Raw genomic sequence first — 14,264 nt, forward strand, 5'->3', positions numbered from 1 at the left:
CCACTGTACAGTGAGGGGTGGGGCAGGGGTCCCTGATCTTTGGCGTACCAAAATCCCCATCCTTCATTTTTCCCTCAGGCAGAGATTCCTAGCAACCCTTGCTTCCCCCTCTGAGGCTAACAGCCTTCTCTTTTGGGAGTGGGGTGAGGTGGGGAGGGGATCTATCTGTGGGTGGGGGAGATGGGAGTTATTTGGGAAATATTTCAAAGCATTCCCACTTCATTCCACACCAAGATGAATTGGGTGCATATTAATTACACATGTCTAAATTAAAAATTTAGTTCTTGCCATAAAGGAGGTTGGAGGGGATGGCTATAAGAAAATGAAAAATAACATAAAAATATCCTGGGTGTGAGACTGGGTAAAATAAACAGGATTGACTATTAAGTAAAGAATTCTGAAGAATCAATAAGCAAAACTATGGGAAAAGTACACGAGATGCAGTTGCTAAAGATAAAAATTGCAAATACAACATAAGGTGTCATCACTCAATAAAAGAAGATATTATGATTGGGGGTGAGATGGGGGAGACTGGGGGACCAATATCAAGCCTAATTGGGTTATGACTTGGGACTGAGATCTACTGTGCCCCCTTCACCTTTGCCCTTCAGTCTCATTCCCCAAGTTTGTGCTTTCCATGTAGGGAAGAGCCCAGAGTTGACCCCAGCATCAGCACATCATATCTCTGAAATGGACCAAATGAGGCATGAGTCAAGTTAATTTTATAACCAAGACCACAAATATACTAGCTATTCTATTATCCAAATTAATTAAGCCCAGCCAGATTAAATTTTAGTATGGTTTACCTAAAAAATGATTGCCAAGAAGGGCAACAAAAGCAGCTCTTACCATTTCTGTCTCTAGCTCTGCCCAAAGCCAGATCACATTGCCTTGACCTCATAATTAGATTATGCAGATTTGGGTGCAAAATAAACTCCAAACTGTCCAAGTGACCCTATAATCCAAGTAAAGATACAGGCTTGCAATTGTCCAGGCAAGTCCATAAATTCCCATAATTCCTCAAAACTATCCAATAAATGCATAATCCAAGATGGAGGCTTGCTGTGTAAATAGTCAGAAGACTTCAAGAATTCCTATAATCTTCCAACCCCTCCAATAGCCAAAATAAACCATTCTATCCAAGGACCTACTATGCAAATAGTCTGAGCAGCCCACAAATTCCCACAATCCCTTCAAACTAACCAATTAAGATGGAGGCTCGATATGCAAATAGCAAGACCTCATCAAGTTCCCATAATCTTCCGAAACACAATAAATACAATAAACAGTCCAACAACTTGCTATCCATATAGTGAAAAGGCAGACCCACAAACTCCCATAATCCCTCAAATTTTATGTATATATAAACATATAATCTAAGATGGAGGCTTGATGTGCAAATAGCCAGAAGACATGCCCACAAATTCCCACAGTTCTTCAAAACTGTCCAATAAATGCACAATCCAAGATGGAAGCTTGTTAAGCAAATAGGCAGAAGACACCCCTATAAACCCCATAATCCTTCATTAACTTCCCCCCAATAAATATACAATAGAAATAAAGATGGGGTTGCTATGCAAATCGCCAAAAGACAGGCCCACAAATTCCCACCATCCCTCAAAACCACCCAATAAATGCACAATTTAAGATAGAGGCTTAATATACAAATAGCTAGAAGACACACCCACAAATCCCCATAATCTCTCAAAGCTTTCTAATAAATATACCCTCCAAGATGGAGGTTTGGAATGCAAATAAATAGAAGACACACTTACAATTTCCCATAATCCCTACAAACTACCCAATAAATGCATAATCCAAGATAGAGATTTGCTATGCAAATCTCCAGATGACACGCCCTCCAAAATTCCACAGTCCCTCAAAACTGTTCAATAATTGCACAATTTAAGATGAAGGTTTGATTTGCAATCAGCTAGACACATCCACAAATTCCCACAATCCCTCAAAATTATCCAGTAAATTCACAGTCTAAGATGAAGGCTGTTATGCAAATAGCCAGAAGACACCCCATAAATTCTCAAGGTCTTCATTTGGCACCTTCCATTATCATAATATTCAATCCAGTGACTTATTATGCAAATAGCTGGATGATAGGCCTACAGATTCCCACATCTCTCAAAAATTATCCAATGAACATATAACCCAAGATGGCTGTTTGATATGCAAATCACCAAAAGATAGCTTTTTCAAGTCCCCACAATCCCTCAAAACTATCCAATAAATTCACAGTCTAAGTTGGAGGCTTGGTATGCAAATAGCTAGAAGACACACCTACAAAGTCCCACAATTCCTCAAAACTATCCAATAAGCATAACCCTCCAAGGTGGTGGCTTACTATGCAAATAGCCAGATCAGTCTACAAATTTCTATAATCCTACCAAACTAGTCAATGAATATATAATCAAAAATGGATGCTTTCTATACAAATACCCAGAAAACCTCCCAAATCCCATTGACCCAAAGACCTTCAACAGACCCCTAAATCAACATAATATTCAACCCAATGACTTGCTATGTAGATAGCCAAATATACCCATAAATTCTCATGATCCTCCACTGACATGCTCCATTAACATAATAAATATTCAATCCAATGATTTGCCTTGCAAATAGAAGACAAGCCCACAAATTCCCACAATCCTCAAAACTATCCAATAAATATACAATCTAAGATGGAGACTTATTGTGCAAATAATTGCCAGACGTACCCCCTAGTCCCCCTAATTCTCCAAAGACTCTCAATTAACATAATAAACATTCAATACGAAGGCTTACTGTGCAAACAGAGCACAAATTCCCACAACCCCTCACAGCCCTCAAATTCAGAAACAAAACTCATTTTCTTGTATTCACTTGAAAATACAAGACCACACAGACACCTGATGGGACTGCTAAGGTTGAACCCTCAGACCCTGTCCCAAGGTCCCCTCCTCCACATAAATTCTAGCTAGAGCCCTCTCTGGATAATACACATAGCTTAGCATGAACCAACTATGCTTCAGAATGAAAATTCACATTCCCAGGCCACGGCTCAGTTATGTCAAATGATTCCCTAGAGTCCCACCTTACTGGTCAAAGGGGGCAGAGACATCATGATATTTTCTAGAAGGAGGTCAGCACAATGATGCCTACTGTGTGTCAGCACTGTTCAGTCAGTGATTATTTGGCTATGGCTGCCATTTTATCAGAGAATAACGGAGGGCTAGAGAGGCCCCAGGGAAGACAGCCTCCTACTGAGGGAGAAAAATCCTGCTACTTGATCACTGTCCTACACTGCTGTCTTAGAAGATTCAGGAAGACAGGAAAAGGTCTCCTGGTGTTTTGCCACAATGCCAATTGTCAGGAGTCCAGAACATGTGACTCCAAGGGGAAATCCTATAGGGTGCCATGGGATTCTATGATCTGGTGGGAGGGTGGATCCTCTCCCCTTGGAGACTGGCCTTGGGAATGCTCCTTCCTCCCTGCAGACTCTGCACTTTGTCTCAGGGACCCCTTTTCTCACTCAGTTGTGTTCAAGCCTTGTTCCCCCACCTTAGGAGTCCACTTAAGACATTTTTAATTCCATTTCCCCTTTTGCCCTGGAACTAGATTTGTTAATTTGTACTTTAACAGTCTAATAAAAATTAATAATCACTTTCCTAATGTATAATGACTGTATCATACATATATTTTTGTATATATTATATACTTAGATATAACTTGGATAGCACTATTTAAAATTCTAGAATTTTGAGAATTAAAAAAGGGTTCAGGGGTTCATTAAAATATCATTTTTTTCAAGTGTTTAGGCTCAATTTTAAACCTTTATTTGACTGTAAAACAACATATTTTCTGAAAGTAACAAATTGTTCCACACTTTATTCAGGTGTCTAGGCTGTGAGTTCTACAGGATCTTTCAATGACCTTATGGAGACCAAAATGTAAAAGCAGATGAGAGGTCCCTCACTTAGATGGAGGACCTAGAACCCAGAAAGTTCTCCTGTTCCACTCTAGTTTAAATTTGGTCACAATTATCTGCAAAGAGAGGATGATGCCCACAGAGCTGTTCTAACATCAGGCAGTTGCTTAGGTCATTGGGCTGCTTTTGGTCATTTTTCATTCAATTTATGCACAAAGTATAGGATCTGTGCAAGCAAGCCATTTGGCTTTTGTGGGGTTCCTGTTCAAGCAGGAACAGGAGAGAGAGGCTCTAATTTACCAAATAAACAATCAAAGCATTTACAGCTTTAGGCAAAGCCCCTGAGGAGGTAAACGTCAGGGGTGATGGACAATGAGAAGAAATTGAGGGTGCTCTCCATTCTATGGGAGAGTGGAGGAGGGTCTCTGAGGGAGGTCAATATATAACTATTTATTTTATTGTATGTGTAAGAGTGTTTGACTGTATGTGTGTATGTGTGCACGCGCGCGCATGTGCGCGCGTGCGCGTGCGAGCACTGCATCCTCTAGAACTGGAGTTGCAGATGGTTGCGAACCACCAAATGAATGCTGGGAACTGAACCTGGGCCCTCTGCAAGAGAAGCCAATGTCTCAAATCTCTGAGTACCATGCTAACCCATGGGTGAGGTTTTTAAAACCATGAGTGTAAAGGACAAGAAAGAGCTAGCCACTCTAGCTCTGGTACTGGGTCATCATTAATATTATTGTTGTTATTAACTATTAATGAATGTGGTTGGTATTCTTTAAGTGCTTTGCCATGGACCAGGTGCTGTCAAGGGTCTTGTAAGGGCATCTCATTTTATTTTTTAGCTGCCTGGGAGGATGTTAAACTGTGACTGATGGCAGGCCCCATCCTATTATACAAACCATGAGCTTAAAATTCAAGAGAGATAAAGTGTATCTTCTGTGAATAATATATATGAACAATGTTTTTATTTAGGGCAGTGCCAGAGAGTCACTGCAATATGTACTGTCCTGGAGTCGCTGTCACCCAGGTTCCTATTTTAGAAAAGACCTTTGTGTCTCCAGATAATTTTCCTCTCTTGAAATGTTGGGATTCTGTGAACAGCTGTTGGCGATATTGGTTAGGAATGTGTTCAACTGTGAAGAAGAGAACTCTCTACCTCAGAGTGTCTCTCCTGGAGTACTCCAGCAGCCATGAGCAGGGCCGAGGCCACAGCTCTTTGTCTCTCACAGTGGAGAGCAGAAGGGCCACTCAGGCCAGCTAACGCTCTTTCTGTCTTTCTTAGCTGCCCTTCCATTTATTCCCTTCCATGTGGAACATGTAGATGGAGATGGCCAGGTGAACTAGCTGGCTGAACACCACAATCACACATTTGTAATGTCCTGCAGCATGTCCTTGATGGGAAGCCTAATGCCTGCAGGTGAGAGAGCAAAGCCCACAGCTTTTCAGCCCTCAGGGGTAATTTGCATAATTTAATACAAATAATTTAGAAGCTAAGAAGAAATAATTGTCCAGGGGGAAAAAAGGAATTGACTACCCATTTAGTCTCCCAAATTGACATCCACAGAGACAACAATCTAAGCAGACTCAGTTAAGTTACCCAAGTAGAGGAAAAGTCATGATTAGAGCACTCCATGACAAACAGACTCCTGGTTAGTGCTGGGGTTGGAACACAAAGGAATGTTCTGGGTGTGTATAGCCTCTGTTTATTCCTATAAGTGATAGTAGTGAAGATATTCCACAGAGAAAACTTACTGAGCTGTATGCTTATGTGTATTATATTTCAAAATCTTCTCATTCAAGCAAGATGTGGTCCCTCACACTTGTAATCCTAGCACACAGGAAGCTGAGGCAGGAGGATTGTGAATGCCAAGCCATCCTGGGATATAAGAATGTATAGAGAGTTCCAGATTAGCCTGGCCCATGAGATCTGATTTAAAATGAAAGAAAGAAAGAAAGAAAGAAAGAAAGAAAGAAAGAAAGAAAGAAAGAAAGAAAGAAAGAAAGAAGGACGGAAGAAAGGAAAGAAGGAAGGAAGAAAGAAGGAAAGAAAGAAAGAAGGAAAGAAAGAAAGAAAAAACTAAAAAAAAAGAAAGAAAAGCTTTTTAGAAAGGCACCAGGCACATATGGTTTTACAGGAGAATTGTACTAAGCCTTGAAGGATCATATAATCCCAATGCTATTTAAATTATACCAGAGTGTGGTAAAAGAAAACTTCAAGTTTAGTTTTATATAGTAAATATAACTTGTTCTGAAGCACAGTGTCCTCTATATAAAATTACAGATTAATCTCTTTTATGAATATCAATGTAAATATCTAAAAACAAAATCAAGCAGAATACTAAATGGTATTAAAAAATAAAACATATTGTATCCAAGTGTTATAGGAATTCAAGTTTGACCTGATATTAATAAATGCAGTAATATTTGCCAAATTTTAGTGCTAATTTATATTTTATAAATTCAATAAAAATTAATATTTTCTTAAATATAATAATTATCATATATAGCATATGTAATAAACCTAGATATAATATATATATACAATATATAACATAAGAATATGAAATTCCTAAAGTCAACATATTAGTTAATGAAGAACCTCCAAAGGTATTTCCACTACCATCAGGAATAGGGAACAAGGAAGTTGTGCCTTGCACATATGCTATTAATATTATTGTAGTGAGCATATGATTTATGTTGGACAGATAAAACAAAGCAAGGAAAGGCTTGAGAACCCCGAAGAAAGAATTCAGACTATCTTTTCTTTTTCAGATTATTTAATTAAATCATAACTCCCCTCTCCCAAATATTCCATAGAAAATAACTATTAAGATGAGAGGGTTAGGGCCAGGGAGATTGCTCATCAGTTAAGACCACTTGCTGCTTTTGAAGAGGACCTGAGTTCAGTTTCCAACACACACATTAAGTGGGTCACCACTGCCATTAACTCCAGCCCCAAGAGATCCAACACCCTCTTACGGACTGCTCAAGCACAGAACTTCCTTGCACACACACACACACACACACACAATTAAAAATTAATAAAAGTTGTTTTTATTACGGTAGCTATATAGTAGAGCTTGAGGTCGGGGATCATGATGCCTTCAGAGGTTGTTTTATTGTACAGGATTCTTTTGGCTATCCTGGGTTTCTTGTTTTTCCATATGAAGTTGAGTATTATTCTTTCCAGATCTATGAAGAATTGTGTTGGTAATTTGATGGGGATTGCATTGAATCTGTAGATTGCTTTTGGTAAGATAGCCATTTTTACTATGTTAATCCTGCCTATCCATTAGCATGGGAGATCTTTCCATTTTCTGACATCTTCTTCAATTTCTTTTCTCAGGGACTTAAAATTCTTGTCATATAGGTCCTTCACATGCTTAATTAGAGTAACCCCAAGGTATTTTATAACATTCGTCAGCTTGGTACTGGCATAAAAACTGACATGTGGAATTGAAGACCCTGACATTAACCCGCACACCTATGAACATATCATTTTTGACAAAGAAGCCAAAAATGTACAATGGAAAAAAGAAAGCATCTTCAACAAATGGTGCTGGCATAACTGGATGTCAACGTGTAGAAGGCTGCAAATAGATCCATATCTGTCACCGTACACAAAACTTAAGTCCAAGTGGATCAAAGACCTCAACATAAATCCAGTTACTCTGAACCTGATAGAAGAGAAAGTAGGAAGCAGTCTTGAATGCATTGGCACTGGAGAGCACTTTCTAAATATAACACCAGTAGCACAGACACTGAGAGAAACAATCAATCAATGGGACCTGTTGAAACTGAGAAGCTTTTGTAGAGCAAAGGACATGGTCAACAAGACAAAGCAACAGCCTACAGAATGGGAAAAGGTCTTCACCAACCCCACATCTGACAGAGGGCTGATATCCAGAATATAGAAAGAACTCAAGAAATTAGACATCAAAATGCTCAACAGTCCAATTAAGAAATGGGCTATAGAACTAAACAGAGAATTCTCCACAGAGGAAGTTCAAATGGCTGAAAGACATTTAAGGAATTGCTCAACATCCCTAATTATCCAGGAAATGCAAATCAAAACGACTCTGAGATACCACCTTACACCTGTCAGAATGGCTAAGATCAAAAACATAGAAGACAGCTTATGCTGGAGAGGATGTGGAGCAAGAGGAACTCTCCTCCACTGCTGGTGGGAATGCAAGCTTGTACAGCCACTTTGGAAATGAATATGGTGCTTCCTTAGAAAACTGGGAATCCATCTCCCCCAAGACCCAGCTGTAGCACTCTTGGGCATATACCCAAGGAATTCTCAATCGTACCACAGGGCATTTGCTCAGCTATGTTCATATCAGCATTGTTTGTAATAGCCAGAACCTGGGAACAACCTAGATGCCCTTCAACTGAAGAATGGATAAAGAAAATATGGTACATATATACAATGGAGTACTACTCAGCAGAGAAAAACAATGACATCATGAGGTTTGCAGGAAAATGGATGGAACTAGAAAAAAATCATCCTGAGTGAGGTAACCCAGACTCAGAAGGACAAACATGATATGTACTCACCCATAGTAGGATACTAGATGTAAAACAAAGATGACTAGACTGCTACACAACTCCAGGGAGGCTACCTAGAAAACGGGACCCTAGGAAAGACACAGGGATCGCCCAATGACAGAGAAATGGATGAGATCTACATGAACAACCTGGACGACAGTGGAAGTAATGAAGGGCAAGGTTTGAGGGAAAGAAAGCTTAGGGGAGTAGGAGATCCTAGCTGGATCAAGAACAGAAAGGGAGAATGAGGAATAACAGACCATGATAAATGATGACATGAGAACAGGCAGAGTGCTGCAGAGGTCCCCAGAAATCCACAATGGTACATCCTCTGTAGACTGCTGGCAATGGTCGAGAGAAAGCCTGATCTGACCTAGTCTGGTGATCAGATAGCCAAACACCCTAAGGGTCTTGCTGGAACTCTCATCCAATAACTGATGGAAGTGGATGCAGAGATCCTCAGCCAGGCCCCAGGTGGAGCTCCAGGAGTCCAATTGTTGAGAAAGAGGAGGGACTGTAAGAGTGTGAATTGTTGAGACCAAGATTGGAAAAGCACAGGGACAAATAGCCAAACGAATGGAAGCACATGAATTATGAACCAAAGGCTGTGGAGCCCCCAGCTGGAGCAGGCCCTCTGGAGAAGTGAGACAATTGAATAGCTTGAACTGTTTGGGAGGCACCCAGGCAGTGGGACATGGACCTGTCCTTAGTGCATGAGCTGGCTGTTTGGAACCTTGGGCTTACACAGGGACACTTTGCTCAGCCTGGAAGGAGGGGACTGGACCTGCCTGTACTGAATCCACCAGGTTTAAATGAATCCTCAGGGGAGTCTTGGCCCTGGAAGAGATGGGAATGGAGGGGAGGAGATGGGGGGGGGGAAGGTGGGGGGGGGAAGGAGGGGGAGGACAGGGGAACCCATGGCTGATGTGTAAAATTAAAACACAAATATAATAAATTAAAAAAATAATAAAAGGGCTGGCAAGATGTCTGTGCTAAGAGCACTTACTGCCCTTGCAGAAGACCTGAGTCTAGTTCCTAACACCCACTTCATGTGGCTCACAACCTCCTTTAACTCAGTTCCAGGGGATCTGATGGCCTTTGGCCAAACCCCAAGAGCACCTGCATATATGTGGTACCCATAAAATTACACACACACACACACACACACACACACACACACACACACACACACACAGAGGGGAGTGCTAGTGTTGTGAAATGAGCTGAGCCCCCTGGGAAAAGGAAGGGCTGCCTATCAGTTTTTCTTGAAACTGATGGTAACTCACTCAAGTGGCTCTTGCTGTTGGGTCTAGAAACCCTCCAATCTATTCTGCTTACAGAGTTCCTCAGACAACCCCCATGCTGCTTCACAGTCAAGTTCAAGTCTGAAAATAAGTGTGGCAGCCCCCAGAAGTAAGGACCTCTGAGCCAGGCTGAAGGTACCACTCCTTCTTCTCCAAGAGGAGAGAAGGGAAGACAGCATAAGACATCACAACCCTCTTCCCCAGGCGGCAGGCCTCATGGGAAACAAAAAGCACTGATGTAGGTTTCAGGGGCAAAGTTGGTGGTGGAGTAGTAGTCAGGGTGTGGACCCCCTCACACAGCGAAGGATCAGAACACACTAGTGTTTTCTCTTCTCTCTGCTCCTCCATGCTTGCTTGGTTTACAAATCGCTGCAAATGGGGTCCTTGCAAATTGTAGTGACTGGGCATGGGATGAGGTGGTGTTCTGAAGCCATTCTTCAGAGTGATCTCACTCTATAGCCTAAACTGACTTTGATCAGCTTCAAAGTGCCACATGAGAGGGGAGCCCTTCCAGGAGGAGCTTTGGAGACTCAGCTTGTTGAAACGCCTGGGTTCCCAAAGCCTGAAGGGTACCCCATACAGCAGGGTTTGGCTAGTTTTATGCTAATTTCCCATCCTCACACCCCCAATTCCAAAATGAAAATGATTTTTATCAACAATACAGCAGTGGACTGGCCACTAGCAAGCCAATAATAAAGCCAGAAATTCAGGAAATAGAGGCTCACACAGGCAAACAGTAAATGCGGAGGACCCGAGCTAGCTGGTGGTGTGTGCTACTGTAAGAGAAGACTGGAGTGTCTTTGTAATCTCTAAGAGAATAGTCAGGATGGCTCTGTCTCTAAGGATGAGAAGCAAACACAGAGATGATAAAAATCCCCCCCAAGGAGGCTGTCCCTTCATCAGTTACTGTGAATCTAAAAAACCAGCGGGCAACACAGGTTACATTCAAAGGGACAGTACAGGACTGCAAAGCATAAAGCCTTCATCCATAAAAGTGTATCTTATTGAAGAATCCATTGAGAAATTACCTCATATGGGAGTCTGTAATTGCTTCCAGCCACGGCCATAAACATTGCCATTATCCTCCTATAGAAGGTCCAATATTCCTATAGTAGTTTCAGCAATACATTGAAGTTGTAATGGCTGTAAGACTTGTGTTTTTAGTAAGTAGGTATAGCAGAAGAGAAGCTGTCTGAGAGAGGTCCTGGGGTGTGCCTGGGACATCATTTAAATCAGAGCAGAACCAGTTTACACAAAGACAGTCTACATGAGAGTGTTCAGATTTAATAGTCTCATGTCTCTGTGTGTGGGAAGAAAGGCTTCATCCTGCGCCTGTGCACATCACGTTGTGGACAAAAAACACACACACCACTGGAGAGCTGGTCTTGACCACTGCAGATAGGGTCACAGCAGACTCAAAGGAAGTTGACACCATGGCTGGCAACATTCACAGGTCAATAGAGAGGACTTACTTGGCAGCTTGACTAGATCTTGGATCAGAGACTGGGGAGAGAGCTCAGTGGATAAAACACTTGGGGTAGGAAGGTGAGGACAGGGGTTTGGATCCCTCAAGCCCACATAGTGCTGAGTGTGGTGACACACATCTGTGTTTGCACTGTGCCTAGGGAGAGATAGGAGGTAAAGACAAGAGAGTCCCTGGATGTTCACGGGCCAGGTGGGCTGGGTACACGGTGGTAAAAACAGTGGTTAAAAAATGTGGAAGAAGACTGGCACCCAAGGTTGTCATGTGACCCCCACAGGCTTGATGTGGTATACATGCATCTGTACCACACTCCCCCCCTCCCCGCCCCTACACACACACACTGATGCACATGAGAAGTAGAATGCTGAGCAGCGTTTGGGTCCTATGTATTAGTTACTTTTCCTGGTGGTGGGAACATTACTCTGACAAAAGTAACTTTCAGGAAAGAGTTTAATTTTAGCTCAAGAGTACAGTCTGTCATGGCGGGGAGGATACAGCTGCAGGAGCATGAGGCTGCCGGCCCACGGCAGCCAGTCAAGCAGAGGGAGGTAAGGCTGGTGTTCATTCTGCTCTCTTCTCTTTCTGTAGCCCAAGGCCTGGGCTTGGGACACCATTACCCTACTTTAGAGCAGACCTCACCCCGATTAACCTAATCAAGATCACCTCTACATTCACACCCAGGGGCTAGCCAAGAGTCCCTCAGAGGTGTGCCTGCAGGCTTGTCCCCTTGGTGACTCTGGATCCTGTGTACTTGATATCAATATTAACCATCAGTCTCTGCAAATATCTGGGCCTCTTCCGGCCCAAGGGCCCTTTACTACCTCACTCTTCACATCTCTCTGCCACAAGAAGCAGGCCAGGAGTCTTCTATGGGCCAAGGCAAAAAGGAGGGAGGTCTAGGGAGAAAGTAGCAATCAGCGCCACATTACAGTTGACAGCAAGAAGGATGGTGCAACAATAATGATTCACGAAAAGATCTTGGATATTTTCATCAGGGAGGCATGATCAATGTCTGAGGACAAAGATGCATAGCCTGATCTAAACACTGAGGGAAGGAAGCCGAGTTTGGAAACATCACCCACACCAAAAATGTGTATTATTTTTATGTTTCGTTATAATTAATTGGAATTATATTAATTAGAAGTAAAGATGATATAATAAGAGAAATACCAAGCTGTCAGTTAAGTGATGACTACGTCAGTGGCTCTGGGGACAGGTGGAGTGGGGGAGGCTGAGGGAACAGAGGGACCCCTGTGAAGCTGAGAAAGATGCCATGATGGTGCAGTGTGACAGTGGGCGAGCTCGGTTGCTCAGGAGGTAGGGTGCTTGCTTCCAAGTCTGCTAATGTGAGCTCAATTCCCAGAGCCCATGTAGCAGAACGGGGAACAGACTTCTCCAAGTTGTCCTCTGACCTTACACACAGCCCGTGGCCCCTCCTCCATAAACAAACATAAAATAGGTAAAGACATTCAGTTTAAAAGGAAAGAAAGAAAAGAAAACAGAAGGAGAGGTAGTGAGATCCTGAAGAGGACTGGAGAGCTGATTTCAGATAGGCTGGGATGTAAGAAATGATGGGGGATTGATATGTTGGGTGGTTTGGATGTTGGCTCATTGGGTTGGCCTCTTGTGACACACTAAACTATGTGTGGCCTATGACATTCTTTGTCTAGTGTGTCCCAGAGACGCCAAAATGTTTGACCTGGGGCAATGGGAGAGAAGTTCATGCCTGTTCACAGAGGGAGTCACAGCCAGCCCAACCAGCCTGCTCCAGGGTGTCAAGGACCCAGAATGCCTTGCATTTTTTAATATGTAGGGTGTTGCCTTTATCTTCATGGCCAATGTAGCTTAAATTTTTGCTGTGTTGTTTTTGGTGCTTTTCATTAGGTGTCTATTTAAAATTTTATTTATTTTTATTTTATGTGCACTGGTGTTTTGCCTGTATGCATGTCTGTGTAAAGGTGTCAGATCTTGAAGTTACAGACAGTTGTGAGCTGCCATGTGGGTGTTGAGAATTGAACCCCAGTCCTCTGGAAGAGCAGTTAGTGCTCCTAACCACTGAGCCATCCCTCCATCCCCCTCATTACTTGTTGTTACTAAGCTCCAGCTCTTAGTATTTCCAGTACGTTTATTTGGTCGATTGTTTGATTGCTTTTTTAAAGACAGGGTCTCATGAAGCCCAGACTGGTTTTGACTCACTATGTAGCCAAGGACAACCTTGAACCTCTGACCCTTGTCTCCATTTCCCCAAGCCTGGAATTATAGGTGTGTTCTACCACACCCATCTGAGTTTTAGATGGATAACATTTTGAAGCCTCTCTTTCATTTCTTTCTGCCCTGATGTTTTTTTCTTCTTTCTGCTCACTCTAGGTTTCCTGCAATCTCACATATCCCTTCCAGGTGCTGTGGTGGCTTTTCAGATTCCAGGCCTTTCTCCTTTGCTGTCAGAGCTATTACCCCTGCAAACTCTGTAAGCACACAGTGACTATACCTGTGCGTCAGGTGCCCTCTGCTCCCACGTCTATCAGTCTCGAGATAATTGGTCGTTATTTTTCTGTCTATCGATTGTCCAGGAATATGCTGTCTGCGTCCCAGGCTTGCAACTTTCTCAAATGCCTTCTGTATTGATTTCTGGTTTCATATCACCTTAGCTGGAAGACATCTTTGATATGATTCCCAGTCTTCCTAAACTTCAGATTGTTTTTGTGGTCTAATGTGATCTATCTGGAGAAAGTTCTGGGTGTGCTTGGGCAGGTTTCCTGGAGCTGCTGTGGGGGCCCTTCTGTGCATGTTTGGAAGGTTACACTCTTTCAACATTAGTGCAAAGTGAGCTTGCAATGGATCAAGACTGATATTTGTGTGATGCTAAATGAGTTAGAACTAACAATGGTAATAATGAAATGTGCTGTCAGCCAAATTCAGAAGGACTTTCATCATATAATTATAGAAAATGTTCAAATATCTGAACGTGTGAAAATATCCATTAATAACATGTTGGTTAAAC

Source organism: Onychomys torridus, chromosome 4, assembly GCF_903995425.1.
Source record: "Onychomys torridus chromosome 4, mOncTor1.1, whole genome shotgun sequence".
NCBI classification, from domain to species: Eukaryota; Metazoa; Chordata; class Mammalia; order Rodentia; family Cricetidae; genus Onychomys; species Onychomys torridus.